General features: G+C 44.1%; 1 long non-coding RNA gene across 1 annotated transcript in view; it reads right to left on the bottom strand.

The window, feature by feature from the left end:
* Positions 1 to 11,596: 11,596 nt before the first annotated feature.
* Positions 11,597 to 12,946, bottom strand: part of LOC148149906 (uncharacterized) — a 39,081-nt gene continuing 37,731 nt past the window's right edge. The window contains exon 3 of the long non-coding RNA XR_015757095.1: positions 11,597 to 12,193. This is a non-coding gene — a long non-coding RNA (uncharacterized LOC148149906). The remainder of the gene's footprint in view (positions 12,194 to 12,946) is intronic.

Genomic DNA, 12,946 nt, shown 5'->3' with positions numbered 1-12,946 from the left:
GGAGAACCTAATCATATAAATGTGATAGATCTGTTTGGTGGTGGAGAGTAGCATGTAAACTTCCACAGCTTTGCTCCTCTTTGTCCACCAATTCTAGTCAAGCACTCTTTATAACAGCTGTCTATTTCCAGCGACCCAGGAAATCTGAGCAAGCACTATTAAATCTGGAACAAAGACAAAACTTTAAGCGTGCAGCCTCATTAAAATATTTTGACGATGGCCTCCAGTTAACTGGACAGTTACCCTCCCCCAACACACTCCCAACCACCCTGCCTCTACTGAAACTAAAAGTGAACAGGTTGAGGTCTAGTTTCTCAACATTTTTATCTTTAAACCCCCGTGTCACCTGCCTTTCCTTAGGAGCTAAGATCTTTCATTCTGGTAACAAGGGACGCCATGCAGGGTGCGATGTAATTACCATGTATTTGTGTTCCATCTTCCTCTAGAACATAGAACATAGAACATAGAAGAATACAGCGCAGTACAGGCCCTTTGGCCCTCGATGTTGCGCCGATCCAAGCCCACCTAACCTACACTAACCCACTATCCTCCATATGCCTATCCAATGCCCGCTTAAATGCCCATAAAGAGGGAGAGTCCACCACTGCTACTGGCAGGGCATTCCATGAACTCACGACTCACTGAGTAAAGAAGCTACCCCTAACATCTGTCCTATACCTACCACCTCTTAATTTAAAGCTATGCCCCCTCGTAATAGCTGACTCCATACGTGGAAAAAGGTTCTCACGGTCAACCCTATCTAAACCCCTAATCATCTTGTACACCTCTATCAAGTCACCCCTAAACCTTCTTTTCTCCATGAAAACAACCCCAAGTGCCTCAGCCTTTCCTCATACGATCTTCCTACCATACCAGGCAACATCCTGGTAAACCTCCTCTATACCCGTTCCAGTGCCTCCACATCCTTCCTATAGTATGGCGACCAAAACTGCACACAATACTCCAGGTGCGGCCGCACCAGAGTCTTATACAACTGCAACATGATCTCAGGACTCCGGAACTCAATTTCTCTACCAATAAAAGCCAGTACGCCATATGCCTTCTTCACCACACTATTTACCTGGGTGGCAACTTTCAAAGATCTGTGTACGTGGACACCAAGATCCCTCTGCTCATCCACACTACCAAGTATCCGACCATTAGCCCAGTACCCCATCTTTTTGTTACTCTTACCAAAGTGAATCACCTCACACTTAGCTACATTGAACTCCATTTGCCACCTTTCTGCCCAGTTCTGCAGCTTATCTATATCCCGCTGTAACCTGCCACATCCTTCTTCACTGTCAACAACTCCTCCGACTTTCGTATCATCCGCAAACTTGCTCACCCAACCTTCTAGCCCCTCCTCCAGGTCATTTATAAAAATGACAAACAGCAATGGTCCCAAAACAGATCCTTGCGGAACACCGCTAGTAACGGCACTCCAAGATGAACCTTTACCATCAACTACTACCCTCTGTCTTCTTCCAGCCAGCCAATTCCTAATCCAAACCTCCAACTCACCCTCAATGCCATACCTCCGTATTTTTTGAAGTAGCCTACCATGGGGAACCTTATCAAACGCTTTACTAAAATCCATATATACCACATCTACTGCTTTCCCCTCATCCACCTCCTTAGTCACCTTCTCAAAGAATTCAATAAGGTTTGTGAGGCACGACCTGCCCTTCACAAAACCATGCTGACTATCCTTGATCACATTATTCCTATCCAGATGTTCATAAATCCTATCCCTTACAATTCTCTCTAAGACTTTGCCCACAACAGAAGTGAGACTCACCGGCCTATAGTTACTAGGGTTATCCCTACTCCCCTTCTTGAACAAGGGAACCACATTTGCTAGCTCTAGTAATTGTGCACCTTCAATTGCTAAATATTAAGCTGAGCTCTGGCCAATATTGTTTTGTTTTTGTTTTGGCTCAGCCTGATGGTACAATTGCCCTTGTTTTCCACTACTCTGTCGGTTTGATGCAGTAACTCTGCAATTTTGTTCGGTCATGATAAAGTTATCCATTCTGCTTTCCAACTGAGGCAGCATTCTTCGGGCAAAGAAAATAAAGTTACTCAGTAACAAAGACATGCTTTAACTTCTCAAGAGTGCTTGATACTGAAAATTGCACAAGTTAATGCAAAATCTCTTCACAATCAGAATAGTGTTGGGTAAAACTTCACTAAATCTTTATGCCAGACTTAAGTGCTCTGGCTTGTGAGTTTCATGTTCAGAATCATTGCTTTCTTTCATTGTTTGATAAGAAATATAGTCAACAAAACATCAACTCCGTGAGATTTTGTGGTCCAATACGTTGCCCCCCATTTTGAGTCATGATATGCTATTCTCGTATTATTCATTATTCTTAATGTTTTTACCCAACAAATGCTTGTTTTAATTACCATTAACTGGATGCAAGGGATTGAGCAAGTGACATGGCTGCACTATAAAAATATGCAAGTGTTTAATATATTCTCACACAGAGCAGCCTCCGCATGGCGAATGACAAAGAGAAGGCACCTGACAACTTGGCATCCTTCCCAACAAGGCAAATGAAGTTGGTTTCGAGCTAAACATTGCTACATTTGCTAACTTGTTAAATCCCTGAACTGCAACGAGGGAATTACTGTTTGACAAAAACTTATATGAGAAAGAGAGAAGAAGGAATGTACTCTGGAGAAGATGTCCAAGAATCAGTATCCAACAGCACAGGGACAGCTACTGGCCAGATCTTGAGAAGCGTGTATTGGAATTGGTCCTTGAGAATTGTCAGAATGGTTACATCATCACCAGAAATCCCATGCTTATATGTAGACTTAAATGAGCCAAATCAAACACTGATCCCAGTGAAAATTTCAGTGCAACAACTCATTGGTGTCTCAACTTTATGGAACAACTTGTCTCTTGCTGCAGTGGAAAACCAAGACTGGCAAAAGATTGAAATGCTAAAAATGACCAGTTTTCAATGATCCATGATCAGCCAGTGGTTAAAACATGAGGAGCCATTATGCTCCATCTGCAGTATGGATAAAAATGTCTATGAATTTCTACATACCCAGCAATTGAACAATGGAGTGGAATAGTCCAAAAACAGTTCTAATGAAAACCAGAGAACATGAGAAGGCAGGATTTCCAGTTGCATAGATGATGGAATGAAATTAAAGTCTATGTTACTTTGCAAATATAAAACCATGCCAAAGATCAAGTTCCCTTTATGGATTTCTGTGCAACCTCATGCACATGTACATCTTTGGAGATGTTGATGTCATGTTAATGATAATGGCCTTTTAATCATTTCTCAGAGATCAATTAATTTGAGGCACGGTTTATTTATGGCCCCTAAAATGCATTGGCACAGAAATTCCATCTTCATTTGGAGGGTCATAGATGGAGTTCCATGTCTGGAACATGCGGAAACCCAGATGTAGCAGACTCCATAGGAATTACAGGAAATTGATTTTTCAAGTGGGCAATTCTCCAAGAGAATCCATTAAAGACAAAGGATTTGGAGGGTACTGCTTCAAGTAAGCTAATAATTGCCCAGGAAAGGTTAGGTGTTCAGAAACCTAGCCTAAATCCTGATTAGACTGACATAGCCCCATTCCTTCCAAAGCTACACTCACCCCTGGAAATGCACCTCCCCTGATTCATTATGGGCTCCTGATAACCACCCTTTTGACTAATCCCTCCCTAGCCAACACATTTCCACTTTTCCCCATTCCAAGCCCGGTAACCAGAACAATTGGACACCAGTCTGAATGCCTAGACCTCAGCTATCCCACAGACAGACCGAACACCTCTCCTCTGCTGGCCCATCATCTTCTGACAGTCAGTTATGATACCTCACTTCTTACCGAACTGGACATTCCTATAGGATTTGAGAACCCCAATCTCACCAGTCTGCCTACCACTGTCAGAACCTACCCCTTCATTTTCCCTGCAAAGTTGAAACCTCCCTTTCCTGCTGGACATAACATCTTGCCCCCACGAGACCAGAGTCTCACTAAGAAAGGATTGCGAGGATGATTCAAGAGAAGAGTGAAAGTAATAGGGTGGTTGTTATGGGGGACTTTAACTTTCCTGATATTAATTGGGAAAGCTATAGCTCAATTTCTTTAGATGGGTCAGTGTTTGTCCAATGTGTGCAGGAGGGTTTCCTAACACAATATGTAGATAGGCCAACAAGAGGTGAGGCCATACTGGATTTGGTTCTGGGTAATGAACCAGGCCAGGTGTTAGAATTAGAGGTAGGTGAGCACTTTGGGGACAGTGACCACAATTCGGTGACCTTTACTCTAGTGATGGAGAGGGATAAGTGTGCACTACAGGGCAAGAGTTATAGATGGGGGCAGGGAAATTATGGTGCTGTGAGGCATGACTTAGGATGTGTGGCCTGGAAAAGTAAGCTTCAAGGCAAGGGTGTAATTGATATGTGGAGCTTGTTCAAGGAGCAACTATTGAGTGTCCTTGATAAGTATGTGCCCGTCAGGCAGGGAGGAAAGGGTCGTGTGAGGGAGCCGTGGTTTAATAAGGAATTAGAATCCCTTGTTAAATGGAAGAGGGCGGCCTATGTAAAGATGAGGCGTGAAGGTTCAATTGGGGCGATTGAGAGTTATAAGGTAGCCAGGAAGGACCTGAAGAGAGAGCTAAGAGCAGCAAGGAGGGGACATGAAAGGTCCTTAGTTGGTAGGATTAGGGAAAACCCTAAGGCTTTCTATAGGTATGTCAGGAATAAAAGAATGACTAGGGTAGGAATAGGTCCAGTCAAGGATAGTAGTGGGAAGTTGCGTGTAGAGGCTGAAGAGATTGGGGAGACACTGAATGAATACTTTTCGTCAGTATTCAATCAGGAACAGGACATTGTTGTCAATGTGAGTACTGAGTCACAATTAAGTAGAATGGATGGCTTTGAGGTATGTAGAGAAGAGGTGTTGGAAATTCTGGAAAGGGTGAAAATAGATACGTCCCCTGGGCCTGATGGCATTTATCCTAGGATTCTCTGGGAAGCAAGGGAAGAGATTGCAGAGCCATTGACCTTGATTTTTATGTCCTCGTTGTCTACAGGAGTAGTGCCAGAAGATTGGAGGCTAGCAAATGTGGTTCCCTTGTTCAAGAAGGGGAGTAGGGATAACCCTAGTAACTATAGGCCGGTGAGTCTCACTTCTGTTGTGGGCAAAGTCTTAGAGAGAATTGTAAGGGATAGGATTTATGAACATCTGGATAGGAATAATGTGATCAAGGATAGTCAGCATGGTTTTGTGAAGGGCAGGTCGTGCCTCACAAACCTTATTGAATTCTTTGAGAAGGTGACTAAGGAGGTGGACGAGGGGAAAGCAGTAGATGTGGTGTATATGGATTTTAGTAAGGCGTTTGATAAGGTTCCCCACTCCCACTGGACCAGAATCCCCCTCCCCCACTGGACCAGAAACTCCCTCTCCCACTGGACCAGAATCTCCCTCCCCCACTGGACCAGAATCCCCCTCCCCCACTGGACCAGAATCTCCCTCCCCCACTGGACCAGAATCTCCCTCTCTCACTGGACCAGAATCTCCCTCCCCCACTGGACCAGAATCTCCCTCCCCCACTGGACCAGAATCCCCCTCCCCCACTGGACCAGAATCTCCCTCCCCCACTGGACCAGAATCTCCCTCTCTCACTGGACCAGAATCACCCTCCCCCACTGGACTAGAATCCCCCTTCTCCACTGGACCAGAATCTCCCTCCCTCACTGGACCAGAATCTCCCTCCCCCACTGGACCAGAATCTCCCTCTCCCACTGGACCAGAATCTCCCTCCCCCACTGGACCAAAATCTCCCTCCCCCACTGGACCAGAATCTCCCTCCCTCACTGGACCAGAATCCCCCTCCCCGATTGGACCAAAATCTCCCTCCCCCACTGGAGCAGAATCTCCCTCTCTCACTGGACTAGAATCTCCCTTTCCCACTGGACCAAAATCTCCCTCTCCCACTGGACCAGAATCTCCCTTTCCCACTGGACCAGAATCTCCCTCCCCCACTGGACTAGAATCTCCCTCTCTCACTGGACTAGAATCTCCCTTTCCCACTGGACCAAAATCTCCCTCTCCCACTGGACCAGAATCTCCCTTTCCCACTGGACCAGAATCTCCCTCCCCCACTGGACTAGAATCTCCCTCTCTCACTGGACTAGAATCTCCCTTTCCCACTGGACCAGAATCTCCCTCCCCCACTGGACTAGAATCTCCCTCGCTCACTGGACTAGAATCTCCCTTTCCCACTGGACCAGAATCTCCCTCTCTCACTGGACTAGAATCTCCCTTTCCCACTGGACCAGAATCTCCCTCTCTCACTGGACCAGAATCTCCCTTTCCCACTGGACCAGAATCCCTCTCTCCCACTGGACCAGAATCTCTCTCTCCCACTGGACCCGATCAGTGTATCTCCCCTCAGAACCTATCACTTACCACAGTCTCACTGCCGGGCACAACATCACTTTGCCCTGCCATTGACCCCAACATACTCTGAGCACTCTATCACTTTCCTGGCTTCCTGTCACCTTACCCGCCTGGCACATTGACTTTCTTCTTACCTGGCACTCTACGCACCTGGGTCTTAACCCCACCCTTACCTACATGCGTACTCTTTCACAGCAGCTGTCAATCTGGTTTACTGTGATGCTGGGCTTTTACATCAAAGAACTGAGTATCTATTGCCCCGATAAAGGGGGCATGGTTTGACTTCCTTTGCCCTGAGTATTCTGGACTATGAAAGTATTGTTGGATCTCAGGTCCACTCTGCAGTTCAGAAGGAGCTGAGGTCAGGATTACTGGGGAGGAGTACTAAGCTCCAGCCTCATGCAAAAATACCATGGAGTGGCAATCTGACTGCGATCTGAATATCTGGGTCATTATATGTTATGGAAACAGACACTAGTGCAGACCAACTGGTTTTTGTATATGCAGCCTGCAAGTCCCAGGCAGACTGGCTGGCAGGGCAGAGTATGTACAATATCAGGAGTTCTGAAAGATGAAGTTTCTTAAAAGCAAGATACACATACAATGTCCCTCTTCTGTTCAAAGCAATATTTGTCTTTGTACAGGAGTAATGGAGCTTATGAGTCTCTATAACATGTAAGATCTTTGTTGCTCCATTGAGATGTCATGATGGTGGCTTATGCATCTGATCTAGCCATTGCTATTGGTGTTTTCATATGCTTTTGGTGTATATAGGGAAGACAATGGTGAAAGAGAGTGCAATTACAAAGCTATCAACAAGAATAGCAACTTCCAGTGGTTACCACGCAGTCTCTCAAGAGAAAAGCAGCAGAGATGAGCCCTGTAGATGTGGACAAGGACAAGCTTCAAATCTACTAAATTCCATATTTGGTGTGAGGTTAAGGTCTCTCTTTCCCGTTCTCCTTGCCAGATGTCCATGTGCAAATCCAGCAGGCACTGCGTGTGTGTGGAATCTGGGTATCCACAGCAGCCAGACTGTCCACAGAATAAACCTCACCTACGCATACTGGACATATAGTTTGGTATACATAGCATTGGTGGACTCCTCCACCCGTTGATCCAGTTTACTGATCATCTCTGTCAAACCTGCCTGTCTGTACAGGCAGTAAGGCAAAAGATGGGAAATTATAGACCAATCAGACTGTTCCATAAGAGTCAGTGTTGGGACCACAACTTTTCATTTTATATGTTAATGATTTGGATGAAGACACTGATGGCATAATCAAGAACAGAGATAGATGAGTTCTGATTGCCAAGGGGATCAAAGGTTAGGGGAGAAAATGGGAAAATGGGGTTGAAAAACCTATCAACCATGATTGAATGGTGGAACGGACTCGCTTGGCTGAATGGCCTAATTTCGGTTCCCATGACTTATGGTCTCATGGTCTATTTTGACAGTTATTAATGGCCAGGACCATGAGATCATCTTCTACCTGGGATTGCGCAGGAGCCTGTTCTTTGGCATTCCTCTGAACGACAGAGACCTGGGGCATTTCTTCATCAAACAGCTGTGGACACATGACAGAAATATGGTCACCAGTTTGCTCTCCCAAATGTAACTTTGGAGAAAATACCCACTGTGGTGGATGTCTTTGAACTGGTGGAGAGTGTGGGTGAAAGCCTCATCATTGCACCCTCTGAGGGTTCACTGGTGACCTGCTTCGCAGTGGCGTTTCAATAGAATAGACCTTCATAGAACCTCTACAGTGTGGAAATGGGCCATTAGGCCCAACAAGTCCACATTGATCCTCGGAAGAGTAACTCACCGAGACACATTCCCCTACCCTATTACTGTACATTTACCCCTGGCTAATGCACCTAAAGTCCACATCCCTGAACACTATGGGCAATTTAGCATTGCCAATTCACCTAACCTGCAAATCTTTGGACTGTGGGAGGAAACCCATGCAGACACGGGGAGAATGTACAAACTCCACACAGACAGTCGTCCGAGGGCGGAATCGAACCTGGGTCCCATATGCTGTGAGGCAGCAGTGCTAACCACCCTGCCACCGTACTGCCCCAGTTGGAGCTGAGAGTTGGTGGTGCCAGGGAGGAAGTTCATTGGGTGCCACTAGAACCTGTATAAAAGAACAGATGGAATTAGTTATACATAAGAGATAAAAGCTTGTGTAGACTAAAGATGAGTTTGCACTGGTGTTAATGGGAGAACAGTTCTGTGCAGCACAATGGAGGGTTCACTGAGTTGGTGGCCATGGAGGTCTCTGTATGCCCATATGAGTGGTCACTCTGCTGTCCCTGCTGCTCGTGTGGTGCAACAACCCTTATGTCTGCCACCTCATGCACATCTTGGCCTCCTCAGCCTTTTGTGAGGGTTGAGTACCTTTAGAGGTAACACAAGAGTGATGGTTTGGTGTTTCCAGTGATCGAGTAAGAAGTACAGAGGGGATGAAGGGTTAGTACCTTTGGGGGGGTGGCTGGGTGTGGGGGGGGGGGGAGGGGGGGGATGTTGAATAAGATGAGTGAAAGCCATTGAGTGGACATGCTTCAAATTAGAGTACATGAGCCTTGGTGAGAGCTATGTGCAGTGACAGAGCTACAGTGAGCGGTGGCCTTGTGACTTTGAGGCAGCAGAAACAAAATGGTGGCACCTACCTTTGCAGAGCACGGAAGGTCATTAACTTTCTTCCTTCCCGTTATATGTTGTGTTGTGTCACCTGGGCCACTACACCGAGTCAGGCCGCTATCTCAGTTCAGGCTGGATAAATCTGGTGGTGCCGTCTGGTTGCTGGTCAGAGGAGAAAAGCATCACCCTCAGCTCCACTGTCCTGTACACTAGGGCCTTCAAATCTCTCTCAGCAAAGCAGCTATGAGCTTTCCTTTCTCAGCATTTCTGGGTCTGAAGTGCGGTGTAGCTGCAGTTTAAATATAGTCATTGACAGGAACATCGCAAAGACACTGAAGTGCTGGGAATCTCTGCCTCTTGTGTTACATGATTCTATGAGATGGGTACTGAAGGAGCCAGTTCTATACTTAAAACCTGAAGAGCAGCAGATTACATGAGAAAAGTCAAGATGGACCAGAGTGGACGAGGCGCCAAGTGTCTCAAAATACTTTGTAAAAAGTGGGAAAATTCAGCCCTCTGTGAAATGGGCAGAGTCAGGAATAGAGTGAGGAGAAGGAGAGATAGTTAATTTTCCATTCAAAATCAACTCAGTTTTAAAATACTTATGTGTATTTGGTCTGTTCAATGAATATATTTATGTGGGATACCTTAAAATGGATGTCAGATAATTTTTGCTCACTCTTACCGATGTCAAATCTGTTCTATGCTATGGCTCCACCATGCGGTTCAAAACCAAACTGCAGCCTAGATGATAGTAATCTCGCACTTTCTGAAGGTCGGATGTTTGCTGTTGAAATTTTGCTTTCTTTTCTTATTACCCAATCTCAGAGTTCAAAGTTATGCAAGACATTATAAAGGCCAACTGCACATTAAGTTAGGCTATTTTATAAGGTAAGAACACATGATGTTGGAGATAGTACATTAGCATGTATAAAAGATTGGTTAAGACAAAGCAGAGAGTTAGGATGAGAGGTGCATTTTCAAGATGGCAACCTGAAATTAATAGAGTGCCACAATTATTTACAGCAGATACTAATGACTTGGATAAGGAAAGTGATTGCACTATAGCCAAGATTATGGATGATAAAAAAAAAACTTGGAAGGCATGTACTGAAGATGCCACAAGGAGTCTGAAGAAGGATATAGATAAGTGAAGTGAGTGGGCGAAAGCTTGGCAGAAGGAATATAATGTGGGAAACTGTAATGTTCTGCACTTCGGTAGGAAGAACAGAAGAGCTGAACATTATGTAGATGCATGAAGCTACAGCACAGAAAAATTGGCAATTCTTGTGCATAAAGGAAATGGAGTATAAAAATAAAGTTTTCCTGATTAGATTTCCTACAGCATGGAAATAGGCCATTCAGCCCAACAAGTCCACACTGACCCTCCAATGAGTAACCCATCCAGACCCATTCCCCTATCCTATACTTCCCCCTGCCTAATGCACATAACACCATGGGCAATTTAGCATGGCCAACTCACCTGACCTACACATCTTTGGATTGTGATAGAAAGTGAGAACACCCAGAGGAAATCCGCACATTCACGGGGAGAATATGCAAACTCCACACAGTCGCCCGAGACGGGAATTGAACCCAGGTCTCTAGCACTGTGCCACACTCTGTAAAACTGTACAAGGTACTAGTCAGACTACAGCTGGACTACTGTAAACATTTTTGACTCCCTATCTAAGGAAAGATATATTGGCATTGAAGGCAGTCCAGAGAAAGTTCACTAGTTGATCCTAGATATGGAGGGACTGTCTTGTGAGGAGAGGTTGAGTAGATTAGGACAGTACTCATTGGAGTTTAGAAAAATGAGAGGTGACATAATTGAAACATACACGATTCTGAGGAAACTTGACAGGGTAGACACAGAAAAGTTGTTTCCCCTTGTGGGAGAGTCTAAGACCAGAGGACATCAATCTTAAAATATCGAGTCACCAACATTAGACAGAGGTGAGGAGGGTTTTTTTTTTCTTTCAGAAGGTAGAGAATTTGAAGAAATGTTTACAGCAGACAGCTGTTGAGGTTGTGGTTCAAGGCTGCTATAGACAGATTTGTAATTAGTAAAGGGAATCAAAGGCTCTGGGAAAAAGGCAGGAGAGTGGATTTGAGGATTATCAGATCAGTCATGATGTCATTGAATAGCAGAGCAGACTTGATGGGCTGAGTGGTCTATTTTTGCTTCTACATCTTCAACGCTGACAGGGGTTCAGTTTGAAAGTTTTCTCGTATTAAATCAGCAATGGGAAATTTTGGTTAGACTTTCCAAGGCATCTGCCCAGATGCAAAGTGAGATATGATAATAGTCTGCTTCAAAGAAAAGTGGTCAGAATAAAGTCAGCTTGAAGCATGTGTCACGGAAATAGGTTTCATCATTTTCTGACATTGTGAGATAGGCCAGATTGCTTCAGGGATTAGTGAGGAATTCCCTCCTTCCAGTTTGTCAGAGGTACAATGTCAGTTATATTAGTTGGCATACATCACAAGATAATAATTAACAACACCAATAATAAAAATGTTCATGAAAAACCTTGGTATGGAAAAAGCTATAATTTTTTTTGGTTTGTTGCTGTCTTCACAACTGTTTGGAAGATCTTCCACGTCTAAAGTGCCTGATGTGGATATACATTCAGAATATTTTTGGTATCTTTATTTACAATCAACCATAGTAATCTTTATCCAAACATGATGATTATTCAAGTGGGCCTGGTATTCAACAAATGAAACTTAAAAAATCTTGATCCTTAGAGGAGGTTCTCTACAATGTACATTCACATAAGTGAACACAAATATCACAAGCAGACAGGCACAATGACACACAATCACAACATGCACACACAACCACGCATTTACAGGCTCAAAGTAATGCAGGGACATACATGAAATACAAATTGCAGCCATACACAATGTGTATGCCTGTGGCCTTTTGGCATATTCCTGTGATATTAGGTTGCTCAGCATGTGAATCCACAAACAAAATGCCAGTGTTTGCTCTTTAGTCTCTTCTCATAGCGATTGCAGGTTGAATGCCACCAGAGGTGGATTGAAGCTTTCAAGTGAGCAATAAATTGAGGAGTAGACATGAGCCTTGCCATCCTGGAATTAATAAGGATATCAGTGAGAAAACGACAATATCCCTACATGACAGCCTTCATCTGATTAAGTACTAATCACGTCTCTAAACATTCAATTTTGCCTGAAATTTCCATATAAGATCAATACCTTTGAAATGGGGAAATATTTCATACAAACTCAAGATATATAATTATTATTCTGGTAACCTGAAGAAAGCACCAATCACTTTGGCATGACTGGAACATCTCAGAATCGCTGAAGCAAGAAGTAGACTGGCATCTAATGTGATAAAGAAAAACTCATTTAAATCCTTGAAGGAATTAAATCAGTTTAGTTTGAAATTAAATAATATCAGTTTATTGGCACAGAAAATCAAAAAAAAAATCAGGTTCTAAAAGAGAACTTGGATGATTGGCATATTATCTCTACATTTCTTTATACTTTATACTTAAACATCTCCAAACTGTTGCCTTGAAATTGGGAGGACATGGGGATAGAAAGTCAGATAAAGTGTACAGGGAATCATAGAATCTCTATAGTGCAGTAGAGGCCATTTGGCCCATTGAATCTGCGCCGACCCTCCGAAGAGCATCCCACACTACCCCTAGCACATGGTGGTTCAAAATGTGGTGCAAAATCAAAGTCCACTAGATTCCTATGGTCCTGTAAATTCTAATCAAAGGGAGGGTGAATGAATTTTCTTTCTGCTTCATGTGAAAAGAAGCACCAAGATCCCAGGCCACAGTGGATAGGTTACCTTCAGTAAGCTCATGA

The sequence above is a fragment of the Chiloscyllium plagiosum genome, unplaced genomic scaffold, assembly GCF_037043375.1.
Source record: "Chiloscyllium plagiosum isolate Xiang-an unplaced genomic scaffold, Cpla_swu_hap1 HiC_scaffold_5, whole genome shotgun sequence".
In the NCBI taxonomy this organism is placed as follows: Eukaryota; Metazoa; Chordata; class Chondrichthyes; order Orectolobiformes; family Hemiscylliidae; genus Chiloscyllium; species Chiloscyllium plagiosum.
The sequence above is the reverse complement of the archived record's forward strand: the minus strand, read 5'-3'. Positions and strand labels throughout refer to the sequence as shown.